At 38.9% G+C, this 18,989-nt stretch overlaps 1 protein-coding gene across 1 annotated transcript in view; it reads left to right on the top strand.

Moving 5' to 3' along the window:
- Nucleotides 1-18,989, top strand: part of EIF3H (eukaryotic translation initiation factor 3 subunit H) — an 86,078-nt gene that overhangs the window by 17,984 nt on the left and 49,105 nt on the right. The gene's annotated exons all lie outside the window — the stretch shown is intronic.

Below are 18,989 nucleotides of genomic sequence, written 5' to 3'. Positions count from 1 at the left end.
TAATAGTTACAGTTTTGTACAACTTAAACTAAAAGGAAGATTTGTATGAGCTAAAAAGACCTTTTTCCATGGTGAGCAGAAGCTTGTATGTACACAGGGAGATTTTTTACTGTGGGTTGAGGTGTCAGTGGGTTAATAGGAGTGCTGTCCTGAATATCCAAATAAAGCCTGTCTGTATAAGGGAAGTTATAGGGGATGAATACTGTATTATATGGACATGTAGTTTAGGATGAGACTCCACACAGGAAGTTACATTAGTTTCCTGTCTGTAATTCATAATCACTTCAAAGCTTTTTAGGGAAATGGCTGTGTGTACGTGTGTGCATACATATACATCTGGATAGAGCTTGGCACATAGATTGCCTCTCTGTGGATTTAATTGTATGCATTAAGTACTCATTGAAAACCTGGAGAGCAGAGCTTTGTAAGTTTTGAGAGGCTTTGGCTAATTTGAAGTCTGGTTACTCATTTTGCTTTCTAAGTGAGCTAGAATGTAGCATGGGTAATTTCTGTCTTAGTGTTTTTTTGCTGGTCCTAGTGATATTTTGTTATTGACACTGTAAGTTAGTATGATTGGCTTGGCATAGAATGACATGAAAATTATAAAGCACATTTAAAAGGTTTACAGTTCTAATCTTGATATTATAAGTATGTATGTGTGTATTTAGTGATACTAGTAGAAAAACTTTATTAGGGCATAAAGAGTCAGTTTAACTTCAAGAGTAACTAAAGAGGCAATATAGTCAAAGTAGTTGCAGTTGATTCTGTTTTGATAATTCAGTTTGAGCAAGATTACTTAATCTGTAAGTATAAACTGTTTTTTCTTGTTTATAATGAGATTAGGTATTATTAAATTAATATTTTATCTTAGAAGAAAAGAATCTTGGACTCTGCTTTTATAGCAGAGATAATTTTAAGAATTCTTTGCAACTTGGTAAGGTTTCATCACTGTTTATTGCTTCCTTTGTCTGATTTTACAGTTAGGTCAAAGAAAATAAGAGTGCAAAACAAAAAGGAATCTTAATTGTCCTACAATAACATGGTGCTTGAGTCAGAACTATATTTTACTAAAGCCTAAAAATATTTTAAAGATTCCTTCTCTTCTGGAGCTCTTCAAAGATTTAAGTAATCTAAATTCTTAATTGGACCCCATGCTTCATTTTTTTCTGTAGAAAATGGCTGAATTATTTCCATGTAGCTGATAGGAGAGCAACTATTGAAATGAATTTCTCAGTGTCAGAGATGGATTCAGCTCACTGTAGGATGGCTCCCATGCTGAGCTGTAAGCCTGTGATCTGGTATGCAGGGTTCAACTCTTCATGTTTGGGAAAAACTTCCTTCCAGGAAAGTGATTTTTGGTACAAGTCTTTCCTTTTTTAGCAAGTAGGCAATAATCCTGACATTAAGTAAGGTCCAAAGGCAAAGCTTCCCTCACCTGGACCCCTTACCATGCTGTGGGCACAGAAAGCAGAGCAAACTCTGGCCAGAGTGGGAAGTGAACCTGTGGCAGTGAGACTGATTCCGCCTCTGGCAGTGGTGGGGAATCTGCAGCCAAGTCAGGGAGCTTGCCATGCTAAACCCTGTAAGCTAATTCAGGAGAATTTCCCATTGGTTTCCATCTTCCTTAGGCTGTAATACATGGATCACCGAGATGTTGCCTCTGTATTCTTCTCAGTGAAATACAGTTAAATAGAGTGAACCACTTAGGAAATGCAAAATGCTCGTGTTCATTCTGCATTCCCTTTACTAGGGGTCTGTTGAGCATTTTAACCTATGTAGTAGAGCCTAGGGAAGATGAAAACCTAAACAAAATGGCTGTTGAGGTTGCTAGCTTGAGCCTTTAGTATCTTTTTAGGCTCAGAGTTGTCTTCTGTCTTGCCAGTGTGAAAAACAATAATGTTTTATAAATGCCCCCTGTTTGTTTTCCCTGGAGCTATGTTTCCCTATGCAAGCATCCTGCCAGATTTCCAAAAGATTCTTTTTTCTTCTAGATGCAGATAATTCAAGTAGAGAAATCTCTTGTTATATGCCAGAATATTAACATTCAGGATGCTAAAAACCAAAGAAAACAAGGCACCTTGTTCCCCTTATGACTTGCATGTTACTTCAGTACCTACCTGGCTTTGCACAAATTTGCACAAATTCAGGCCCACAGATACGGAGGGAAAATACAAATACCTTAGTATTTCAGCGCTGCTATCACACAGAATAATACTTAATGTTGTGCTCTTTTTTTCAGGATGATGTTGCATCATCTTCTGCCTTTGTGTAGGCCTTAGTGGTCTCGAGGTGATTGTTGTTAAGAGAATTTGAGCTTTTGTACAGGAGGGTGATATTTGAGCAAATACTGTTGGGTAATTGGCAAGACACATTTACGTAAATGTTTTCCTCTTTTAAGCTGTGCAAACCTAATATAAAACACATTTTTGAGGGTGCTAAGAAAATATCCTTAAATTGAACTTGAAATAGGTATGCATGACATTTAAGAATCAATTTGATAAAGATGTATTTAAACTTGCTTACAACAACCATTTTTTTAGATATGCTTAGTTTCGCTTTTGTTATGGTGCCATTTCTTGCTACTAATGCCTGAGATAGTATCAAATTTTGACAATTTGCTGTTACAGAATTCCTTCAAAAATTAATTTAAAAAAAACCCCATATCTGAACTTGTTCTTTTAGTGCAAGAACATTTTTTAATGCAGTTTGAATTGGACTATTTCTGAAACTACAGAAAACAGAGAGAGGTTTTTTAGCTTCAGGTAATTCTTATTTCAAATGTGGACGGGCTGTCCACCACATATGAGTGCACAGGTGTTTTTCATCTTAGAAATTTTCTCCTGCACTGTTGTCTTCCTATGATTCTTTTTACAAAGTGCAATTTTTTTTGGTTAGATTTCCTGTCAGGGTAGTCTTAAACACTTAGGCTGGCCTGCTGCAGCCATGAGATTTTTAGTGGGGGTGAGAGGGTTCAATCCAGCTCTCTGTTAGAAATCTGTAGGTGAAGTTTAGTTGATGATGTGTGAGCTAATAGAGGAAAATTGCAGAATTGTTGAGTCCTCAGCAAAAGATGCTTCAATGTGAATGTTCAGTATTTTAGGGCTGCACTTTGGGCTTTTGGTTAGGCATTTACTTTTCACATAATTGTGTTTCCTTATTGCTGGTGCACTTAAATCCTCATAGACATTGATTTTATTTTTCAAAGCACTGATCTTAAATTTCATAAAGATACTTTCAGTGATTTACACATAACAACCCCTGCTCCTGTGCCCCCTGTCTCCCCTTCCCCACATCCTCCACCCCACAGATTCAACTCTTGTTTAAATCAGATTTCTGCTGTAAGGATTTTTGGCTTAGGTACTTCTGTGAAAAGTTGTAGTATTCCAGCTTGTTTTACTGAGGGTAGTTTTCTGAGAAGTGCTTTCACTTTAGGGCACTTCCAAGCCTTTGTCTGAGCATAGTTTTGCCGTCTTTCAGTTAAGGTTTACTAAAACCCTTATTTTCTCTATGTTCTTCCTGATAAATAAATGTACTTCTCATATCTGTATATTTCTAAGCAACATGGTAAGTCCTTTGCACTTTATTGAGTTTATCTTTGGTCCTTTTCACTGAGTAGCTTTTCTCCCAATTTAAAGGAAATTTATATTCCCTTCTTGGAAATACAACAGTTAAAAATTAATCATACCTCTTGTCACTCATTATAGATGTTGTGAGACATTATTTTGAAACAGATTTATTTCAGTCCCATGTATTTTAGTAACTTAGTTACAAAGCTAAGGTAATAAAGTCCTGTGGTAAATACGCCGTGCGTAACTTTGAGACAGTTATATAATTATACATCAAAATGAGTTCTATATGGTTGTAACTTTCTCTTCTTTTATTAGATTCCCTCTGAAATGCTCCAGAAGGAAAGCTGATGCCTTCTCCCCCATCCCCCAACATGATTTTTACTTTGTTACTTAATAAGATTAATTTTAGTTTTCAGGTTAGAAGTTAGCTGGATGATTAAAGATTCAATTACTGTGGTTTTCTGTGCTTTAGATTGTATTTAGTTGTGTAATCATTCAGTAACAACTAGAAAAAACATGGTGCAAGATTTCCACAAACCCACCATTTTTTTAGCCTCAAATGGGTGCAGTTGCATGTAGACAAATGTGTCATAGCTCATAAATAGTGCTTATTCAGGGTTTTACTTGGCCAGGGGCAGCAGCAGTTTGAGCTGCTGTGCCTTACCTGCAGTGCTGCCTGGGCTCACCTGCGGCATGTGGTCCTTGCAGAAGCAGAGGGCTTCAGGTGAATCACAGAATCATCCAGGTTGGAAGAAAACAAGATTATCAAGTCCAATTATTGCCCCTGAATTATATAACCCCTGAATCACATCTCCCAGGACCACATCCAGATACCTTTTAAACACCTCCAGGGCTGGTGAATCTGTCACCCCCCTGGGCAACCTATTCCACTGCCTGACTACCCTAACACTGGAAAAAAAATAATTCTAATACCTAATCTGCATCTCCCCTGTCTCAGTTGAAGACCGTTTCCTCTGGTCCTGACTGCAGGCACAGCAGCATAGACTGGCTTCCACCTCAGTACACCCTCCTTTCAGAGAGCAATGCGGTCCCTCCTGAGCCTCTTCTACCCAAGACTGAACAAACACAGCTCCATCAGCTGTTCCCTTAAGACATATTTTCTAGACCTTTCATAAGCCTTGATGCAGTAGGGTCCAAATGGACTTTGTGAAGGTTGATTTCTTTTGCTAGTATTGCTGTAGAAGTCCTGGTGTCATTAAATCACACCCCCTCAGCAGTGTTGGTTCATCTGCTTTCTGTAAAGGCTTCTGTCCAGGCTACATTTTGTCAGTTTTTCTTGTTTTATTCTCAGTTTAAATCAAAGGTTTTATCATTGTATTTATCATCTTCTATTTCTCTTGTATTGTGTGACAGACCTTGAACATGCAGTGACTGTAACTGTTCTGAATAGGCAGATACAATTTTAGCTGGTTTTGCTTTTGTTTGTTTTTTTTGTTTTTGTTTTGTTTTTGCTGTTTTTGATGTGTTTTTTTTTTATATATAGTTTTATTCTCTTTAGATATAACCGTTGTAGCTCATGTCTATTGTCATTTGCTTTAAGAAAATGGAATGTTTATGAAATGAAGAAATCAGGTTACATGAAATTTAAGTTTTATTTCACTAAGGACAGGAGCAGATAACCCAAAAGCTTAATCACAGCCTTGGTTCTGGTTCCAGTTGTAGTCTGTTTATGTAAATTCCTTATCAGTGTTTTTTTGTAAGGCCTTTGTAATTTAGGAAGAAAGCCATACTGTGTAAATGTTGACTTTTCAATTACTGAGTGCTGGTGAAAGCCTGTCAGGTTTGTCCGTGCGTGTATGAACTTTGTTCTCTATGTAAAAAAGGATATAGAATTTTAAGGTTTTTTGTTTGGTTGGTTTTGTTTCTTTTTTATCATTTGGGTGTAATGAATGTCTAAAATAGTCCATAGGCTCAATAAGGTTTAATTTATATAAGGAATTCAGATGATTATGACAAAGGGTGGATGGTCAGTTGTTAAGCACTCAAAATAATGTCATTTGATATTTGATTTTTTTTGTGGTTTGCCAGAACTGATATTGCAATATACTAATGGACAAAAACGTTATTTATTATGTGCTTGTCATCTAATAAGATGTATCACATATTCAAGGTTCTTTAATATAACTTCTAATCACACCTGAATTATTTCATACTTTACCTGCGCCTAGTGCAAACCCTTGATTTGTTTCCTGAAAGGAAGCAAATATTGACATGGTTTGTGTAATTGTGGTGGTTCAGTGGAGTAGCAGGCATGCAGCCTGTTAAATGTTTTGCTTAAGTTTTCATACTGTGCAGACTTACCTGTAATACCTGGAGGTTTTTATCTGTAATGGGTAAGAAAGAAGAAATCTCAATAAAAGGCTGCTTTACGGGGTGCGAGCTGAAGTGCGCCTTGGGTGTGTGGATGCGTGTACTTGTCTCTGTCAGAGGCGGCAGTGTATGCCAGAGGATGGTTTTGTAATCACAAATGCTAAGGAACGGTGCTTTCAACTCTCGTACCCGAGGCAAGTGAATTGTCCGGGCGTACCCCTCCCCCCACCCCCCGTGGCCGTGTGTGTCCCCCCCTCCGTGGCCGTGTGTCCCCCTCCGTGGCCGTGTGTCCCCCTCCGTGGCCGTGTGTCCCCCTCCGTGGCCGTGTGTCCCCCTCCGTGGCCGTGTGTCTCCCGGTGGCTGCGTGTCCCCGTAGCCGCGGAGCCGCCGTCAGAGGGCGCCCGTGGCCAGCGCACGGCCCCAGCCCGCGCCGCCCTCCCGGCCGGGTGCCCCGGGGCGTGCGGCAGCGCAGGGATACACGGTACCTTCGTCTGATACGGTGCATCTAATCTTTTACACAAATGAATTCAGAAAATATATTACAAAGTGCATTGACTGTCCTGACTCAGTGTTTTTTCTGTTCTTAAATCAGCCTAAATGTGGTGTGTGCGCTAAGGCTCAGTGTAGATGGGAAGAATTTGATTCAGACTTCCATGTGTGTGTATCCTAAAAGCAGGACAGGAGCTTGCTTGTTCTGCGGGTTTGCTTCTTTGCATCCCAGTTCTACCACACGTAACTAAGAAAGAGGAGGCAGCAATTGTGATGTAACTCCTTGGTTTATCTAAAGGGATTTACACTACTGACTGTGCAGACTTAAAAATTGCTTATCAACTATTTCTCTTCCGACAGTATTGCACAAACTGCCTAAAATGCTTTGTTGACTGTATTTCTGGATTTTCAAGTTGTTTTTTACTGTAGGGGCAATACTTTAAAGTGGTAGGTTAATCCTTTTGTTCAACATCTAATTTTATATCAAAAAAGAGAAATAATTTTCCTCTTTAAAGTATTATGCATATTAGTTTATTTAAATCAGTTTCCATTGAAATTCTGCTGCAAAACAAGTTAGTGTAATTTGATTTAAAATGCAAAATGTTCTACTAGCTCTTAGATTTTTTTTTAAAGAAAACATATTTAATGGCTTTTTTCCTTGAGCAATTTTAAACAGAAAAACCTAGCCTAAAATCTGTTGTAGGTTGCTTGATTTTTTTTTTCCTGTAATTCGTAATTGCAGGAATATTTTTATCATACTTAATAAACTTACATGCTCTACTTTACTGAAAATTGTGTTTAAGGGTATTCACTTACTTAGCCTGAAAATGAAGTTAGAAAAGTCTGTTTTAAGAGCTAGGTAGTTAGATGTACATAACTGATTTTTAGCAGCATTAAAATGAGCTGGGAGATTGTATCCAACTCAGCCATGCATTTAAACATTTCGTTGTATGGAAGATTTCATCTTGAAGCCAGAAGTTTTTACTTCATAGCTTGTGTTCTATCTTACCTGTATTCTTTATTTATAATCATGATATACAATAATTTAGTTTGTTATATGGATATTTCATATAATTTTGTAAGACTTGCGGAAGGTCATTAATTTTTATATGGTCAGCAATATGAAAGCCCAATTTATTTTGCCTTCAGTTTTGGTAAAATACTACAAATGAGCTATTCTGAATTTAATTTTTTTGGTGTTAATATAATCAGCTCAGCATTGACTAAAGATATAAAAGAGCACAGAAGCATATAACCAATTAAATAATGAAAGTGCGTGAGTGTATGTATATACATATATATATATATATATATATGTATATATATATACACACATACACACACACACGCTTAGTATATGTTCTTGTGTCTACCTCTGTGTTTGGAGGAACTAAAGCTTCATTCAGAAGGAAGCCCAAACCTTGTGAATACAGCATTGTTGGTTCTGCTAAAAACTTTCAGCTTCTTCATCCTTGATGATTATTCCTTGGTCTTGGACAATGTGGTACAGGAATGGCTGTTTCAGTAGGATTGCCTGGATCTCACTCTGTGCTTTTTGCATGTCTTGCTTGGGTCTGTAGCATGTCCTTTCTTAAGGGACCAATTGTTTGTGGACCTTATGGTTCCCCTCAGCCTTGGCCATACATTTGGACTCTACACTCATCTGTTCTTTTCCCAGTGGGACTGGACCAAGAGGAAGAGAGAGTTCTTTCAACACCTTCTTATTACCTCTTTCCATTCCCCCTCCTTTCCTTTTTTGCTAATGCAAGTATTTAGCCATTTCCTTTCCCAAAGAAAGCTGCAATAAACTTGAGAGAGCTGAAGGAAAGCACAGCAAAATGAGCAGATCACCTATTTTTTTTTCTGAGAGCTAAAATTAAGGAAATGCCTATAGTTCTATTGAGAAGCAGTTCAAATCAATACATCTGCGTGAGAGGTAATAGAAACTGATTGAAATAAATAGTAGCAGTAAATTATGAAAAATCATTTTCATTCTTATTTCTTGTTCAATAATGTTTTATGGACTTATCAACTGCATAATGTGGAAAAATTATGTAGCATTATTCTCTAAGAAAATGTTCCATACTCAAGTACAGTACACATGAAACCTAAGTTGCACCTCTTTTGTTCATAGTGTTCACATTTATTTTTTTGATGGAAAGGCAGAGACAAGAAGCTGGCCCAAGGTTCAGGACTGAATTTGCAATTAAATAGTTGAGGAACAGACTCGAAATCCGTTCTGCTGGCAGGAAACCCACTGCAGCAGTGGAGTTAGAGATAGGAGAATTTTTTTCATAAAAAATTGTAGAGCTTTAAAGGTGTTCTAAAAATACTAGTCTTTGGTAGAAAAGAGAGAAAAATCCTTAGCAGAATTTATGTTTGTATCTTTATTTTAGCGTTAGTTGTTTATGATTAATATGTATTGTGAAATCTAGTGCTGCAGTCAAAAATATATGGAGAAACTGAGAAAGCTCAAACTGAGCAAATCTTGCTTATCTCTGTAGTGTGAAGGTAATCCAGTCTATAGGATCTTAATATCAGCAAAATTTAAGAAAGTAAAAACTACTTTAAAGCTCTAGTGAAGATGAGCAGGGTGTGCATAGTTGCACATGTAATAGGGTACAGTAACTTAGATTTATATAGTTCCTTACTGACTGCATCCCCAAAATGTTTTTATTGCAGATAAGGCTCTCACCCATCTAACTGAAAAAGTTTACTCTGTTTTGGTTTATGGTGTATCAAATGATAAGTTGTAGTAGTAGTATGTAGCTTATAGTATGTATCTTGCCTTTTGTTTCACTGTGCTGAATGCAGAGTTTGATTTCTTTTATTGGATTACATGCTTCAGTACAGCATAAATTCATGAAGTAGAAAAATATAAATGAAAATAGGTTGTTTACAGTAAAATACTTACATGTTTTTGTAAGTTTAGTGTGATAAATCCTCTGTACATATTTATAGCCAACATGCAGACATGTGGAGTTCTAGTCAGTAATAATAATGGAAAGATTTCTTAAAACTTTTTTAGAAAACAAGACAGGCATATTCTTTGTGTGATATATATAGGTCATAAGGGACATCTGCTAAGGATAATTTTCTAACACTTGCTAACAATCCCAATATAATATGGCCTATTCATCAGTCATATTGTTCCTGACTTGGCTAGCGTGGATTTTAGTGATTCCCGATGTGCATTTAGACACTCTTAATTGCTAGTTTCTTGCTGTTCTATCTTATTGTTTTGTAGGACAATGCATAAGCGGGCACAGAATAATCAAAATGGTTTCCCTGGCCATATTAGGCACCTAACAAGAGATGTATTTGCTGTGCAATGTGTGCGTGTTTTGGCAAGTAGAAGTCTCGTTGAAACAAAATAAATCTTACCAGGGAAGTAATTCAAGGATTTGAACATGCTGTTCGGTGCCTCTGTGTGTGTGTATATATTTATATGTAAAAACCTGATCCATGTGGTGTGCATTGCAGGTTTTATAGTGTTCTTTTATGCAGCAGAGAGATCGGAGGGGTAAGGGAGGAACTGCAGACTCTGAACATCATTATTTTGAAGTTCTCGATAAACTGTTACATTGTGCCAGTTTTGTGTCTTTGGTTGAGAAACAAAAGCTTCTTTAGAGATATTTGCAGCGGAGCTGAGATCTAATCTTTTAGGTTTTAATGAACTCAGAATTTCACTTAGCTGCGAGGCATTTGACTCCTGAAGAGGTGCATGTAATGTTCTTGCAGCTTGCTCGCGTGAGGCAGATAGTGCTGGGCTTCATTGTTTGAGGGGAGAGATGTTATGGTGGGGGTTAGGTTTTGATATTAGTGAAGCAGGAAAACTGACCAGGTGAAGTTTGGCAAAACTACTGAAAGGGGTATTTGCAATTTGACTTTCACATGTAGATGGAAATAGGGATTTTTTTTTTTTTTTTTTTTTTTTTTTTTTGTTGTTTTCCTATTTTTTTTCTTTTCCTTTTTACCAGTTTGTATTGCTCCATTGTTCCATACTGTGCTCTTACCTACAGATAGAATAATAACTGTTTAATGCTTTAGGATAACTGTTATAATAATTAAGTGTTTTTTCTTGATCTGTTTTTTTGCTACTCTGTGGTAGTGAAAGGAAAAAAAAGCTAGAAATTGTAGCTTTTGCAACAATTTGGGGGAAACTTTTCTTTATAACTTACCCCAGGTGTTAAATCTTGTTTAAAATTAAGTGTTGTCCTTCTGATCAGTTTTGGGAAGAACAAAACAATTTTATTTTCTAGATTTGTTACTTTCATTTTTACTCAGTTGTTTCAGCCAAGCAAAGTAGATGATCTTTAAAATCCCGCAGAGCTGCAAAACATGAAAATTGTTTGTTGTTGCTTTGTTGTTTTGGATTTTTTTCCTAATTCTTTTAGTGATTTTTACTTCTGTTCTAACAAAACATGTTTAGGAAGACTGGATTGGACTATTAAAGCAGTGCCAATGATTGAGAATAAATCAGCCTGGGACTGTGAAGTCAGTTGTTGAGTATAGTTAAAAGACCATAGTCTATACAGATGTTGATTTCATTCAGAGTTTAAATCTGTATCTCTGTGGCTTAAATGAAGTATTTTACTGGACTTAGTAGTTGTTGTCCACATTGAATAGTTGAAAATTTTGTTCATCTGTGCACATTTGATTTAAAGAGTTTGGCAAAAAGTGTGTGTAAACTGCTTTGCTTAGAGTATATGCACAGTTTAAGCAGAGAACTGCTGATTTTCTGTAACTGCAGCCTGGGAGAAAGGAACAAGGAGAGACTGAGGAGGGAAATGAAAACGCTGTTGTAAGGATGCAGTTTGGACACTGGGTGCCACTCCTGGTACACACTGAACTTCGAAAGACTTTCTCACGCAGTGGAACAGCAGGCACTTGTAAAAATGGAAGTCTTTGTATACTCAGGAAATTCTGATGGTCTTCGTCCCCTGAGCCTAGTGGTTCTTGTAGCTGAGAAACATTGTCCTCAGTCCTACAAGGAGTAACTAAAATACAAGGGCAGGATTTTTTTTTAATTTTTTTTTTTCAGTTCTACGGAGAATGGTTTTCTAGACTTGGTATGTTGCTGTCTAGTTGCATACCTCCCATCACGTATAAGAGAGACAAGAGTGCAACACCAACTCTTCAGGAACTAGACCAAATATGACAAATTCTCCTCAGAAATAGAAAAAATAATTACAAAACCAATAAATGTTAATGAAATGTCTGCCTGTAAGCATATATATATATATGTATGTATGTATTTTTTAATATACAGTTTTATTCTGCCATGTGCTTTGCTTTTAGATCATTTCAGTGTCAAATTCATTTGGTGGTGCATTACTTATGGAAGACTAGAGGAAAGGACAGTTGAGGATGGCTTTGGGATTGGTCAGTTTGCTGGACTTGGAGGCAGTGATGGTTTCCAATCGGCACCAAGTGTTGAAGATATGAGGAATGCTGAGGAGATGGAATAAGGAGTGGGAGTAAGAAATGTTTAGATGTAAATTGGAATGAGGTTAGTGCTTCCACCCTGAAAGCTGTGTAGCTCTCAAACTAGGAAGCGTGACCTGATTTATGCTTTACTGTGCTCATGCCCAGAGGCGTCAGCTGGCTCTGGGTGTCCTGAACATTATACAAACACATACTTGCTCAAACATTTTAGAAACAGCACAGGAGTTTAGGTGTCCAGTTCTTAATGGCTTTCTGTGGAATATTGTTGGCATCTCTTCCTGGCTAATTTGGAAAATGAAATTTCAGTTATAACCGAAAGGCAAGTGGGGGTTTGGAAGGTGAAATGCCATAGCATTTCAGAAAGATTAGACCCCTAAACCTTATTTCCATGCAAAAATTTTGTTTCTTTTGTATGAAAAGAAATTGAAATAGTGGGTCAGAAAATAACACGTGCTTCGAGAGGAAGCAAGACACTACTTGAAATGATGAATGACAGGGTGAGGGATGAGAAAATGCCTTGTAAAATTCTACTTTGATGCAATGGTATAGAATTAAAAACAAAACATCCCTCTATCCTCAAATGTAGAAATCTGAGCTCTTGGTTTTACTGTTTAAAATGACACTTGAAAAAGATTTCTGCTATTCACAGTGCTCCATTGTATGATACTTGACCAAATCTTACAAGGCATTTTTCTTATAATGGTGTTTCAAGTGAAAAATTAATTGATGTAATTGGACATATAAAGCACAAAGTTAAATAAAGAATAATTGTCAAATCAGGTTTTTTTTCTCTTTGTCTGCTTGCTGTCAGATTTTATAGTAATGTTAAAGGTAATTACTTCCATAAGTAGTTAAAATTTTTAACTGTATTTTTACATGAAACTTTCCGATTAAATCTCTTAAAGTTGACATTAAATTTTTAATTTTTTGGTCTTTTTTGGATAAACCTATTGGCCCACAGAAAACTGTGGCAAACATTAGTCATTTGGTATTCCTCTGTAATTAGCTATGCTTTATGTAGATGGTGAATAATACAAAGACACACTGGTTTCTGTGGTTTTGCCAACAGTGGTAAAATGCCAGATTTTAAAATTAGTATTTTTTAAACTTCTTTTTTTTTTTAATATTAACCCTCTTATCAAAAGGCACCAGATATATAAACAGAGCCAGAAATGAAAGAACTGGCATAAACCTTTTGTTGACACCTGGAAATCTATTAAATGGGACACTTGAAATAATGAGTATAGCATGCGATAAGCTAGAGCCACCTGGGTTTTACTGGGCTACTTGATGCTTTGATCACAACTTTATTTAAAGAGGTGTCTGTTTACAACATCAATGTTCCTTGTCATCACTGTGATTTAGATTTTAATCTGACACAATACAAAGAGGAATTGCAAAAATCAAGACAGTACTCAAATGAGAAACTGGTATGGGAGAGATGCTAGTTCAATGTGTCAACCTGGGAACAAAAGCACCTGTTTAAACAAGACCTGTAATCTGAAAGAGCAGTAGATGACTTTCAGTAGATGTGGGGCACATCATGCTGTAGAGAGAGTGGTAATAACTCAGGCTTGCTGGCAGCAGGTAGAGGAGTTTACATGCAATGGGGTGCTCTCATCTTGGATGGAGGGATCAGGGTAGATGTCAGTAAGGCCATGTGTGTGTTGGTTTCGTGCAGCTGTGTCCCTTAGGAGCTGGTGTCACAAGGAGGCACGGCTGTAGGCCTGGAGCATAGCTCTGCAATGCACTTCTGGTCCAGCCTTGGGTTCTCAGCACAGCCCTTTGCACAATGCAGACATGCTCTTTAAGATTTCCCTTTGCTTTCTCTTCTTGCATTTAAATGGCACTTGGGTCCAGCCTCTGATCCTGCTCATCCTTGCTAACCAATTAATAAAATCTGATCCATTTTAATAACTTGAATAGGGGAAAGATCTGTTTTTATTCTTTCAATTGATAAAACTTTGATACAGTTCTGCAGCTATGAAATAAAGCCATCACTATATAAAAGTCGTGTAGGTTGTAAGTCTTTGAGGCTTTGCTGATTGGCAGAGGTAGGAGAGCTGCTTGTTCGGCGGCATCTGGGTGTTGGTTTGGTTGTGGATACTTGAGCATATTATTGAGCCTTGAATGACACTGCTTTTTTTGCTGAGTTATCTGCTGCTGAAAATTCCCTCTCCCCCACCTTCCCCCCCTTTTTAGTATCACAGCTATGTAACAGCTAATGTTTTATAGTAATGGTGATGGTAGTTCTTAATTGGGATTGTTTCTGTTGTGTGCTTTTGCTTTCTTCAGTATACAGAGTATAAAGGGACATTTGATTAAATCTCTCTAAAGAAAAATGGTTTTGCCCAAGATCTTTTCCTGTGTCCTGGATGGTTGCAAGAAGAAGCAGCGGGTTCAACTGTATTAAGGGTGAGTCATGAGGAGAAACAGCATAAGAGTAGTGGTACAGTAGGGCAGGTTGAGTGGAAGTCTGGGGAGGTCGTGAAGGATACGTTAGCCAGATGTTTGCTACAAACAGTGTGTAATGGGAGGAAACGGCTATCGGATGACTTCTAGCTCTGTCCCTATAATTTTGATATCCTATTTATGCTGAATTTGAAAGAGACTTTTAAATTACTGAAACTGATGCATTTCAACTACTGTAATTTGATCAACTAGTTAAGTAATATTTTCCATACACCCTCCTATATGTGGAAGTCTTCATTTGTGCAGGGGCTGATGTGAAGGTGGTTTGATTTAATTTGAAATACGTACAGTTATGAAATGGAAACCCAACATTTGAATGAAAACATCTCAACTGATGTAGTTCATGTATGTCAAAATAGTATAAAGAAGAAAAAATATTTTACTTTTAATTATTTGTCATTTTACTCAGTTGTATATGTTGCAGGTTTTTCCTTTTTAACATAAAGGAAAGTAGTTGATGTGAACATGGTAAACATAGAGTAATGCCCAAATGTCTTTTAAGATCTGCTGCTTTATAAAATAAGAACAGGTGATTTCAGTAGGAAGTAGGGCAAATTTGGGGGAAATAGGGCAAATCCTCCCCATTTTTAAATGTCTGATTTTGGTAGTTTTTCTTTTTTCTGTTTCCAGATTGCATACAAAAGTTGAAGCTTCCATATATATTTTTATTGGAAAATCTGTTTTTTTCTTGATATATTTAGCAATTGTAGTGTTAATATTAAAGTTCATTAAGTATGTGCACGTGATTGTTTCGTTAGCCCACATTTTCTGTTTCAGAACAAATAATGTTTAATAATTAAGCTAAATTTTAAAATAACTTTTACCACTGACTTTTTTGCATTCAAGGAAGTACTACAGTCGTAGTTGAAATAGCAGTAGGTCTGTATTTTCAGGCCATGCACATGCACTCTGTCTGTAACCTTCCTGCTTATTTCACTTTTCCTTGCTTCAGAAGGTCTCATCCTTGTGTCACTATGCTTTTACTCACTTTCAAAGCTTAGAGTGAACCTCTAAACGTGGCCACAGGAGATGCTGGGCTGCCTTGGTGGACTGAGGTCCTGTCACTCCTCCTGGTGCCCAGCTGGTGTGTACCCAGTGTTGGTGCACGCTCCAGGCTGGGGTCCTGCTCGTGCGCTTCGCTCCAGCTGCAGTTCCAGCCAAGCCCTTGCTTGTACAGGTGTGAACTGGGAAGTGCCATATAAATGGGGACAGATGGTCACTGCCTGAGGTTATCTGGACCTAGCCTGTGTGATTAAGAGACTTTCAGCTCTCCCTCATCAATGGGTTTGTTTCTGTCTGGATCAGGTCTCAAATGTGGCACTCTACTTAATGTTAAAAAGGTATTGGTGAAAAACAGCAAATGTTAGTGGTCAATTTTTGTATTCAAGTGTCAAAGCATAACATTAATGTACATTCCCAATCCCCATTAACTCATTAAGTTACTTCCATCATACTTTTAAGTCTTTCAGCCAAATATGTGTGTTTTAAATATGGAAATACATTGATAAAATAACTTGTTTATTGTAAATTTAGATGAAAATAGTTCTCATTTCTAAGAGCACATTTTTGGATAGGCCATTTTTAGGAAAGGTGTTGCTAATGTTCTTGGTCTTCAGCTCAAGTAGACTTTTTTGGTTTTATTTCTTAGTAAGGTATTGGAGATCCTTGACTCAGGTAAAGGCCTATCTCTGTGTTTCTGAAGATTACAGCTAACAGTTATAGTTACTGTTACTGCAGCTCTCCATGTCACAGGTTGCCAGGAGTGCCTGATACCTGTCCCTGAGGCTGGAGCCAACAGTTCTTTTGCAGAAGGTGTGCTGTAGTTTAAGAGCTGTGGCACCAGGTGAAGGAGCTACAGGAGCAAGTGTATAGGCTACATAGTATTTCAGCAAAGGAGCAAGAGATTGACCGGTTCTTTTCAGAGACACCACAGTCTCAAGACTCTCGGGAGTCTTAAACCTCCATTGCAGAGGAAAAGCAGGTGGATTCAGAACCCTGCAGGGTAATTAGTCGAAGGACTGTTAGTCAAGGGTCTGTTCACGATGAAGGCTGGAAGCAGGTCACTGCACATTGCAGGGGGAGGGTTCCTCCTTGGAATTTGACAAGTAGGACTGGACCTTCTGCAGAGGTGTGAGGTTCTGGAACTAGAAAGCCAGACAACTGATGAGGTGAGTGAAGGTCTTTCCAGGATAGTGGGACCTCCTAAAGCAGCACCACCTCTACCCTGCATCACCACCTCCTCTGTTAACAGAAGAAGTGGGGAAATTGCAATGGGAGACTCGCTTCCAAGGGGAACAAAGGGCCCAATATGTGGGTGGACCCCACTCACAGGGAAGTCTGCTGTCTCCCAGGGGGTTGGGTAAGGGACATTACTGAAAAACTCTCCAGTCTAGTAAAGCCCTCTGATTGCTATCCACTTTGGTTGTTCAAGCTGGCAGTGACAAAATAACAGAGAAATCTGAGGGCAGTCAAAAGAGATTTCAGGGCCCTGGAGCGATTGGTAGAAGGATCAGGAGCATGGGTAGTGATTTCCTTGATCCTTCTGGTAACAAGGAGTAATATTGATAGAAATAGGGAGATCCATCAGGTCAGTGGCTCTGAGGTTGGTGTCAGTGAAAAAATGTTGGGATTTTTGACTGTAGGATGATATACTCAACACCCAGTCTAACACCTGACAGTATGCATCTGTCTTAAAGGGGAAGAAGAGCCCTAGCACAGGAGCTAACGAGGCTCATTGTTAGAGCTTTAAACTAGCTTGGAAGGGAGAAAGGAGCAAGCAAGGCTTGCCAGTGGTGAGTGGTGGGACTGTGTGCCAAAACTTGAGGAAAGGAGTAGGTATTAGATACAATCTACCACACTCAAAATGTTTCTACACTAACATATGCAATGTGAGGAACAAACAAGAGGAGCTTTAGGCTTTGTCCCAGTCCTGGAGATTTGACATTACTGGTGTAAGCTAAAGCTGGTAGGATGAGTCCCGTGTCTGGAGTGCCGTGTTAGATGGTTATAGGCTCTTCAGGAGGGACAGGCAGGGCAGAAGAGGCTGGGGATTGTCATTGTACATAACAGAAGCGTTTGAATGTATGGAGCTCACAGCTGGCAATGGCACAATTGAGATTCTCTGTGTGAGAATCAAAGGGCAAACAAATAGTGCAGATGTCTTCTAGACAGAATCCAGAGAGGTCCCAGCTAACTGGAAGCTGGCAAACATTATCCCAATTTTCAAGAAGGGCAAGAAGGAGGAGCCCAGAAACTACAGGCCTGTCAGTCTCACTTCAGTGCCTGCAAAGTTAAGGAAAATATTATTCTGAGAGATATTGAAAAACACCAGAAAGACAATGCAGTCATAGGTCACATCCAGCATGGCTTCATGGGAGGAAGGTCCTGGTATCAAACCTGATTTCCTTTCATGTCAGGTAACTCACCTAGTTGATTAAGAGAAGCCAGTTGATGGAATCTTTTTGGATTCCAGTAGAGCTTCTGAATTCCTGTCTCTCACAGGATCCTTCTGGATAAAAATGTCCAGCCCACAGCTGGATAAGCACATCATGGAATGGGTGAGCAACTGGCTGATGGGTCAGGCACAAAGGGTTATAGTGAATGAGGTGACATCAGACTGGCAACCTGTCACTCCTGGGGTTCTGCAGGGCTTTATCTTGGGCTCTGTGCTGTTCATAAATCATAAATGCCTTGGACACGGGACTGCAAGGGACACTGAGCAAGTTCACAGATGATACAAAACTGGGAGGAGCTGTTGACTCCCTCAGAGGCAGGGAGGTCCTGTAGAGAGATCTTGACAAATTAGAGGACTGGGCAATCCCAGACAATATGGAGTTCAGTAAGGGCAAGTGCCAGATTCTGCATCTGGGATGGAGCATCCATGAATGTACAGAAAGACTGGGGAATGAGAGGCTGGAGAGCAGTGCCATGGAAAGGGACCTGGGGGTCCTGGTCGATGGAAAGATGAACATGAGCCAGCATTGCTCTGGCAGCCAGGAGGGCCAACCCTGTCCTCGGGGTCCAGGGACATCAGGGACAGCATCACCAGCTGGGCAAGGGAAGGGATTGTCCTGTTCTGCTCTGGGGCAGCCTCACCTCAAGTCCTGTGTGCAGTTTTGGGTGCCACAGTATGAGAAAGATAGTAACTATTAGAGAGCATCCAAAGGAGAGCAAAGAACGTGTTGAACGGCCTTGAGGGGAAGCCATATGAGGAGCCATATAAGGTCACTTGGCCTGAAGAGAGACCTCTTCAGTCCACAAGTTCCTCATGAGGGGAGGAGGAGGGCCAGACCCTGATCTCTTCTCTGTGGTGACCAGTGACAGGACCTAAGAGAGCAGCCTGAAGTTGTGTCAGGGAGGCTTAGGTTGGATATCTGGGAAAAAATTGTTCACCCAGAGGGTATTGGGACACCAGAACAGGCTCCCCAGGGAACTGGTGACAGCAGTGACAGAGTTTGTGAAGTGTTTGGACAACACTTTGATGCACAAGGTAGGGCTCTTGGTCATGTGCTGTGTAGGACCAGGAGTTGGACTGGATGATCCTTGTGGGTCCCTTCCAACTCATCTTATTCTGTAATTCTGTAAAGTGGTAAAATAATACACCTTCCAGTGTCATCAAAGATTACTGTCATATCTTGATTAATACCAGGTCACCATTCTCATTTTATCAAGTTGTGGCTA

The sequence above is a fragment of the Vidua chalybeata genome, chromosome 1 (genome assembly GCF_026979565.1).
Source record: "Vidua chalybeata isolate OUT-0048 chromosome 1, bVidCha1 merged haplotype, whole genome shotgun sequence".
Taxonomy (NCBI): Eukaryota; Metazoa; Chordata; class Aves; order Passeriformes; family Viduidae; genus Vidua; species Vidua chalybeata.
This window is presented reverse-complemented; position numbering and strand designations above follow the sequence as displayed.